Raw genomic sequence first — 9390 nt, forward strand, 5'->3', positions numbered from 1 at the left:
GCATCCAAGTCAAAAAGGCACAACAAACTCCCTTCAAAAGCAACAAAAACAGGTCAACACCATGACCTATTAGAGTGAAACTGGCAACATACAAAGATAAAGAGAATTCTGAAAGCAGGTAGAGACAAATGGTCCTTAACCTACAAGGGTAGACACATAAGGTTAGTAGCAGACCTGTTCACTGATACTTGGCAGACCAGACAGGAGTGGCAGGAAATAGTCAGTGGGATGAGTAGGAAAACTCTGCAGCCAGGAATCCTTTATTCAGCAAGGCTGTCATTCAGAATAGAAGGCAAGATAAAGGCTTTCCCAGACAAACAAAAACTAAAGGAGTTCATGACCACTAAACCAGCCCTGCAGGAGATCCTAAGGGGGACTCTGTGATTGGAACATAGAAAAGACTACAAAAGACCAAAGAACATAAACATAAACATGATATCTACAGATGACACAATGACATTAAATTCATATCTTTCAATAAACACTCTAAATGTCCCAAACAAAGACATAGGGCATGAGAATGGATTAAAAACAAAAACAAACAACACACACACATACACACACAAAACAAAACAAAAAAATAATATCCATCTATATTCTGCCTACAAGAGTCTCATTTTAGACTGCAGGATGCCTGTAAATTGAAGGTGAGGGGGTGGAGAACCATCTATCATGTTAATGGACATCAAAAGAAAGCTGGAGTAGCCATACTTATATCAGACAAACTAGGTTTTAAAACAAAGACTGTATCAAGAGACAAAGAAGACCATTATATAATAATTAAGGGGTCTACCCATCAAGAAGAGCTAACAGTTGTAAATATTTATGCCCCCAACATGGAACATTGCAAATATATAAGTCAGTTAATCACAAACATAAACAAACTTATTGATAATAATACTGTAATTGTAGGAGACTTTAATATTCCACTTACAACAATGGACAGATAATCTATGCAGGAATCAATAAGGAAACAGCAGCTCTGAAAGACACCTTGGGCCAGATGGACTTAACAGATATATTCAGAACATTTCATGCTAAAGCAGCAGAATACACATTCTTCTTGAGTGCACATGTTACGTTCTCCAAAATAGATCACATACTAGATCACAAAGCAGCCCTCAACAGGTACAAAAAGATTGAGATACCATGCATATTTTCATATTACAACACTATGAAATTTAAAATCAACTACAAGAAAAAAATTTGGAAAGCCCCTAAATACATGGAAGTTAAAGTACATCCTACTAAAAAATGAATGGTTTAATCAGTAAATTAAATAAGAAATTAAAAAATGCATGGAAGAAAATGAAAATGAAAACATGACAGTTCAAACTCTTTGGGATGTAGCAAAGGCAGTCCTAAGAAGAAAATACATTGCAATTCAGGCCTGTCTCAAGAAGCAAGAAAGGTCCCAAATATACAACCTAACCTCACATCAAAAGGAGCGAGAGAAGCAGCACAAATAAAGCCCAAAGCCATCAGAAGAAGGGAGATAATAAAGATTGGAGCAGAAGTAAATGATATAGAATCCAAAAAAAAAACAGTAGTACAGATCAACGAAAGTACGACATGGTTTTTTGAAAGAATAAACAATATTGATAACCCTCTAGCCTGACTTCTCAAAAGGAAAAGAGAGAGGACCCAAATAGATAAAATCACGAATGAAAGAGTAGAGATCACAACCAACACCACAGAAATACAAACAATTATTAGAGAATACTATAGAAAATTATATGTCAATAAACTGGACAATCTGGAAGAAGTGGACAAATTTCTAGACGCTCACACACTACCAAAACTCAAATGGGAAGAAAGAGGAAATTTGAAAAGACCTATAACCAGCAAAGAAATTGAATCGATTTCAAATATCTCCCAACAATAAGAGTCCTGGGCCAGATGGCTTCCCAGGGGAATTCTACCAGACACTTAATGAAGAGTTAATACCTATTCTTCTCAAACTGTTCCAAAAAATAGAAATGGAAGGAAAACTTCCAAACTCATTGTATCAAGCTAGCATTACCTTGATTCTAAGACCAGACAAAGACCCCACTAAAAAGGAGAATTACAGGCCAATATCCTTGATAAAACTGGAAGCAAAAATTCTCACTAAGATATTACCAAGTTAAATTCAACAGTACATTAAAAAATTATTCACCATGATCAAGTGGGATCCATTCCTGGGCTGCAGGGCTAGTTCAATACTTGCAAATCAATCAACATGATATACCACATTAGTAGAAGGAAGGATAAAAACCATATGATCCTGTCAATAGATGTAGAAAAACTTTTGACAAAATACAGCATCTTTTTTTGATAAAAGCCCTCAAGAAAGTAGGTATAGAAGGAAGATGCCTTAACCTGATAATAGCCACAAATGAAAGACCTGCAGCTAAAATCATCCTCAATGGGGAAAAACTGAAAACTCTCCCCCTGAGATCAGGAGCACACAGGTATGTCCACTCTCACCTCTCTTATTCAAAATAGTGTTGGAAGTCCTAGCCTCAGCAATCAGACAATAAAAAAATAAATAAATAAAAGGCATGCAAATTGACTGTTCACAGATGACGTTGTACTCTACATGGAAAACCTGAAAGACTCAACCAAAAATCTGCTAGAGCTGATACATGAATTTAGCAAAGTCACAGGAAATAAAATCAATATAGAAATTGGTTTCATTTCTATGCACCAATAAAGAAGCAACAGAAGGAGATATCAAGGAATTGATCCTATTAACAATTGCACCAAAACCCCTAAAATACCTAGGAATAAACCTAACCAAGGAGGTAAAAGCTGAAAACTATAGAAAGCTTACCAAAGAAATCAAAGAAGAGACAAAGAAATGGAAAAACATTCTATACTCATGGATTGGAAGAACAAATATTGTTAAAACGTCGATACTACCAAAAGTAACCTATACATTCAATGCCATCCCTATCCTTATCAAAATAACGCCAGCATTCTTCAAAGAGCTAGAACAAACAAACCAAAAATTTGTATGGAACCACAAAAGACCCAGAATAGACAAAGTAATATTGAAAAAGAAAACCAAAGCAGAAGGCATCACAATCCCGGACTTTAAGTTGTATTACAAAGCTGTAACCATCAAGACAGTATGGTATTGGGACAAAAACAGACACACAGATCAATGGAATAGAATCGAGAACCCAGAAATGGACCCACAAACATATGGCCAACTAATCTTCGACAAACCAGGAAAGAGTATCCAATGGAAAAAAGATAGTCACCTGAGCAAATGGTGCTGGGAGAACTGGACAGCAACATGCAGCAGAATGAAACTGGACCACTTTGTTACACCATACACAAAAATAAATTCAAAACTGATGAAAGACTTAAATGTGAGAAAGGAAACCATCAAAATCTTACAGGAGAAAACAGGCAGCAACCTCTTTGATCTCAGCCACAGCAACTTCTTACATAACATGTATCCAAAGGCAAGGGAAATAAAAGCAAAAATGAACCATTGGGACCTCACCAAGATAAAAAAACTTCTGTACAGCAAAGGAAACAATCAATAAAAGTAAAAGACAACCAACAGAATGGGATAATGACATATCAGATAAAGGGTTAATATCAAAAACCTATAAAGAACTCACCAAACTCAACACATTAAAAACAAATAATCCAGTGAAGAAATGGGCAGAAGTCATGAATAGACACTTTTCCAAAGAAGACATCCAGATGGCAAACAGACACATGAAAAGATGCTCAACATCTCTCATCCAGGAAATACAAATCAAAACCACACTGAGATACCACTCACACCAGTCAGAGTGGCTAAAATTAGCAACCCAAGAAACAACAGATGTTGGCAAGAATGTGGAGAATGGGGAACCCCTTTGCACTGTTGGTGGGAGTATAAAATGTTATAGCCACTCTGGAAAAACAGTATAGAGGTTCCTCAAAAAATTAAAAATAGAGGGCCACCTGGGGGGCTCAGTCGGTTAAGCGTCTGACTTCGGTTCAGGTCATGATCTCATTGGTCCATGAGCATTGGGCTCTGTGCTGACAGCTTGGAGCCTGGAGCCTGCTTTGTTTTCTGTGTCTCCCTCCCTCTCTGCCCCTCCCCCACTAGCATTCTGTCTCTCTCCCTCAAAATAAATAAACATTAAAAACAAAAGATTAAAAAGAATTAAAAATAGAACTACCCTACAACCCAGCAATTGCACTACTAGGTATTTATCCAAAGGGTACAAAAATGCTAATTCAAAGGGGCACATGCACCCCAATATTTACAGCAGCACCATCAAAAATAGCCAAATTATGGAAATACCCCATCTACTGGTCCATCTACTGATAAATGGATAAAGATGTGGCATGCATACACACACACACACACACACACACACACACACAGAATGGAATACTACTTGGTGATGTAAAAGAATGAAATCTTGTCATTTGCAACAATGTTTTTGGAAGTAGAGTGTATTATGCTAAGCGAAATAAGTCAGTCAGAGAAAGACAGAGAGCATATGATTTCACTCCTATGCAGAATTTGAGAAACTCAACAGATGAACATAGGGGAAGGGAAGGAAAAATAAGATAAAAACATAGAGGGAGGCAAACCATAAGAGAGCCTTACACATAGAGAACAAACAGAGGGTTGATGGAGCGGGGGGGTGGGGGGGGGTGGGGGGGGGTGGGTAGGAGAATGGTTTGTACAGGTGATGGGCATTTAAGGAGATCACTTTCCAGGATAAGCACTGGGTGTATGAGGTGAATCACTAGGTTCTACTCCTGAAGCCAAGACTACACTGTAGGTCAACTAACTTGAAAATTAAAAACAAAAACAAAAATACCCCCAAAACCTAAACCTCAACAAACAAAAAACAACAACAATAACAAAAAAAGAAATATGATACTACATATGAAGTTTCTTGGAGCACTTACCCTGCAAGTGTACTTTTTTCTGTGCCTACTGATAAAAAGAACAGTCTGAAATTGCTGAATTTGATCTGTTTACAGTTTGGAGTTTGATTCTGCCCTCAGGGTTTACATTCTCTTTTTTTCTTAGTAATAAAAATTTAGCTAGTTGGAACTGCTTTTTTGAAATCGAGTAGTCCACTTCCATTAGTCAACAGTACCACAATTTTCCTAATCTTGACTGAATGTTAATGAGAAACTTTTACAAAAAAGAGACTTTACTCCACTCTATTGCCTTGCCCCAGCAAGGTGTGCCCATGTCTCCCCTTGGTGGTCATAGTAACAACTACATGGGAATCTTCAGAATTTTGCATTTGTCACTAGGCTTTTATTCTATGGAGCAGATACTAACGTAAGAGGCCAAAGGACGAAAGGAGAAGGATAAAATTTAGTAATGTTTGGGTTACTTCTTTCAGTTTAAATTTCCAGTCTCATAAACTTTGTGTGGTGTGTTTATTGCTTCTGTTCTTTTTTAGTTTCTTGTTCTGGGTCTTTAGACAGTATCAATCAAACAAAGAGTATATTAATTAAAGCAATCTTATATACTCAAACCAACTATAGTTTAGTTGACTACAGTTTGGACCAAACTACAGTGTTTGATCAAGAAAAATGTTTCTTTGAATTAAAATGGTCATGGCTATGCAGTAGTAATGATTCCTACAGCATTCTGATATGCTGTTAAACAGGCAAACAATGGACAGAACAATTGAGCATACTTACTAGGTGTTGGGTACTATGTAAAGACTTAATACACATTTCACATGCATTTCATCTTCATAACAGTGCTGTGAGATAGTCTTATTACATGTTTTATAGGGACTCAAATAGGTTAAGTGATCAGACTAAGGTCACACAGTGGAAAAGGAGGAGTCTTTAGTTCTTAGCTTTGTTAGGGACTTTTTAGGGTGTTCACTGATGGGCAGTGAATACTAAGAATGGTTTTGATATAAATACCCGCTTATTTTTCCTCTTCAAAATTACATTATGGGGTAGCTTAATTTAAAACATCTCTATTGGGTCACCTGGATGACTCAGTTGGTTAAGTGTCCGACTTTGGTTTAGGTCATGATCTCATAGCTCCTAAATTGGAGCCCCTCGTCAGGTTCTGTGCTGACAGCTAAGAGTCTGGTGCCTGCTCCAGATTCTGTGTGTGTGTCTCTCTCTCTGACCCTCCCCTGCTCACACTGTGTGTGTGTCTCTCTCTCTCAAAAATAAACATTAAAAATTAAAGAAGAAATTAAAACATCACTATTGGGGGGCACCTGGGTAGCTCAGTCAGTTAAGCATCTGACTCTGGATTTTGGCTCCGGTCATAATCTCGCAGTTTGTGAGTTTGAGCCCCATATCTGGCTCTGCACTAACAGAGCACCTTCACCCCTTCTAAGAGTTAGGGGCTGATAAACTGTGAGGGTGGGGATTGTTTGAGTCTCTTACAGTCTGGCAAACAGCTAGTGCTGAGTAATTATTTGTAGGAATTGCTTTAGAAAGACCCAATATTATTATTAAGGCCCTATAATTAAAAATCTGCTTTTCCCTCATGCAGAAAAACAGGACTATTTAGAAAAACATCTGGGAGTGATGACAAAAGCATGCCAAATTCAATCATTTCTCAGTGTTATTTATGCACAAAACAACGCTGAATCTTTGTTTTTTGTACTACTTTTAGCAGGGGACTTGATTTTATGGTAAGGAAGCCAAGACGGTTTGTATTGTGTGATTAGAAGGAATTGGCTCATGAGATTATGAAGGCTGACAAGTCCCAATATCTGCAGGGTGAGTCAGCAAGCTGGAGACCTAGGAGATCCAATGTTTTAGTTCTAGTCCAAAGGCTGGCAGGCTTTGGAGACTCAGGAAGAACAGATGTTTCAGTTCAAAGGCAGTCAAACAGGAAGAATTCTTCCTCCGGGGAGGGTTAGCTTTTTTGTTTTATTCAAGCCTTCAGCTGGTTGGATAAGGCCTAGTCACATTAGGGTGGACAATCTACTTTAGTCTATCGATTTAAATGTTAATCTCATCCAAAACACCCTCAAAACTTGACCCAGTATCTGGGCACTTTGTGGTCAAGTTGACATATAAAACTAACCATCACAGAGGCCAATGGAAAATTATTTCTTCAGGTGGCAGAGCATGGATTTGAACAGGTGTGATTTAGAAGCTTGATTGCTGCACTGGTGCACATGGTCTCAAAGAGGTAATAAATGCAATTAGAAAGCCTTTTAGGTTGACAAACTCCAGAACTTTTGGGTTTTTTTATAGCAGGTTTCTCTTCTCCCAAAGCAATGTACACAGATTTTAAATATTCCAAGTGCTATATATTTTTCCCCTGATTATAAGGCATTTGTGTGCATACTGGCTTAAACAAGCTGATCTGGATATTAGTATTTGTGTGTTGATTTTTATACTAGAAGTTTAGGGACAGAAATATTGATTAGACTATATTATAGCCAATCATGTCAGGTTAAGATAGCTAGCTACTCAGTAAATTTTCCTAATAGGTATGTCTAAAAGTTTATAATACTGGATGTAAAGGAGAAAAACTTGGAAAAAAAGATAATCAGGATTTGGGGGAGAACAAGAAATATTGACTTTCAGGGGCCCTTAGGTGGCTCAGTCGGTTAAACATTGACTATTGGTTTTGACTCACATCATGATCTCACAGTTCATGAATTCAAGCCCTGCATTGGGCTCTGTGCTGACAGTGCAGAGCCTGCTTGGGATTCTCTCTCTCCCTCCCCCGCTCTTTCTCAAAATAAATAAACTTTAAAAAATTTTTAAAAAGAAATATTGACTTTGGGGAGTGACTTTTGTATCCTTTTAAAATTACATTCAAATCTCATTGTTAATTAAAACAAGTGTTTATTGAGTACCTGCTATGTGCTTATAATTGTTTTGGGTACTGGGTCTATTGTATTGACCAAAACTGGAAAATTTTTCTTTCTCAGGGTTTCAAAAAAAAGTGAGCCATGTAGCATGACCAATGACTTTGGTAAACAAGATGCTAAAAGCATAAAGGAAGCACAGAACCATTTAAACTCCTACAAGTGACCAGACTTTGGGGGTACAGATCTACTGGAGGAACAGGAACTTAAGTGCATACATTGGATGGTAGTGTTAAATTATGAAACGTAATTCATGATTTAATATTTTCATTATCGGAGACTCTATACTAGATGGCATCCAGGGTCAGAATGAAAGCAGTAACCAGCAATGGAAAGCCAGTGTATTTTTGCTTCTGTGCTAGCAGTTTCCCAGTGGATCCTAAGAGCAATAGTATTAAAAGATAGTTGGCTACTCTAAGTGATGACCAAAATGCTCTCCATTGGAAGGGACATGGAGATGAAGAGATAAGGAAAAGTTTCATGTGATGGCTACAGGGCAGACTACAAGTTGGAAAGATGAGGGTGGAGGAATTTTAAAAGTATAAAATAAAGGGTATTAAAGTGAACACACAGTCTTGTCTCAAATGAGGAGAGGAAGCCTGTATCAAGAAATTTTAGGATAAAGAAAAAAGATTTCTGTGCAGATGGAGTACATAAATGAAACTCTACCTTTCAGGGTTGGGAGATTTTGAAATATAATAGATTTAGCTAAGTTTAATGGATGGTAAGTAAGAGACATCATCTCTCATGTCTATCTTGAATATGGATTAGATGAGCCACTCACTGCCTAACCCAATAATAGAAATGTTAGTAGGCATATTACTAGCAAAAAAAAAAAAAAAAAAAAAAAAAAAATTATCCCACAGTAGTGAGCATGCAGGCAGGTAGGCCTTATTTTAAACATAAGGCTGGGAATCTATACAACTCTGTGTACTTATAAATGAAAACAACTTTTGAACTAGCACTCAGAGAACAAGGTCTTAACAGAAATTGACTTCTACTGATCTGTAAAAGAAATACTGTAAGAACTGGAAAGAAATAGAATATCCTCATAGATAACTGGTATGACTGAAAGAGAACATCTAGTTTACACAATGTGTAGCCGACATTTTCAGCTTGTTTTTTCAGCATGTTTGAGGTTGAAATGCCTTTTCTGTTGTTCAGAGACCTTAGGGATAACACCATATTAATACCCTTAATCTATAATCCTAACTATAGTCCTCAATTTATCAAAATCTTATTCCCAGTCTTTCCCCTTTGTCATAATTCCTGGCAACTTTAGTCAACATATGCAATTCTTTTGTTTATGAAATACTTCCTAAATCCCTAAAAATATAGATGTTTCTTAGGAAAGGCATAAACCCAATTAACAATCATCCTTTCTAAATCTCTGTGTTGTGTATTTTATTTAATCCTTTAAGGATTAGGATGGATAGTTTTAACTCTCAGTTTGGATCCATTCCATGATAGTACGTTTGAACAGAAATAAAAATGTATTCTTATACATTAACAACTTTGCAGAAAACCTCAATATTGTGCTAATCATCATATATGAAAAATTTCA

Source organism: Panthera onca, chromosome D2 (assembly GCF_046562875.1).
Source record: "Panthera onca isolate mPanOnc1 chromosome D2, mPanOnc1 haplotype 2, whole genome shotgun sequence".
Lineage (NCBI taxonomy): Eukaryota > Metazoa > Chordata > Mammalia > Carnivora > Felidae > Panthera > Panthera onca.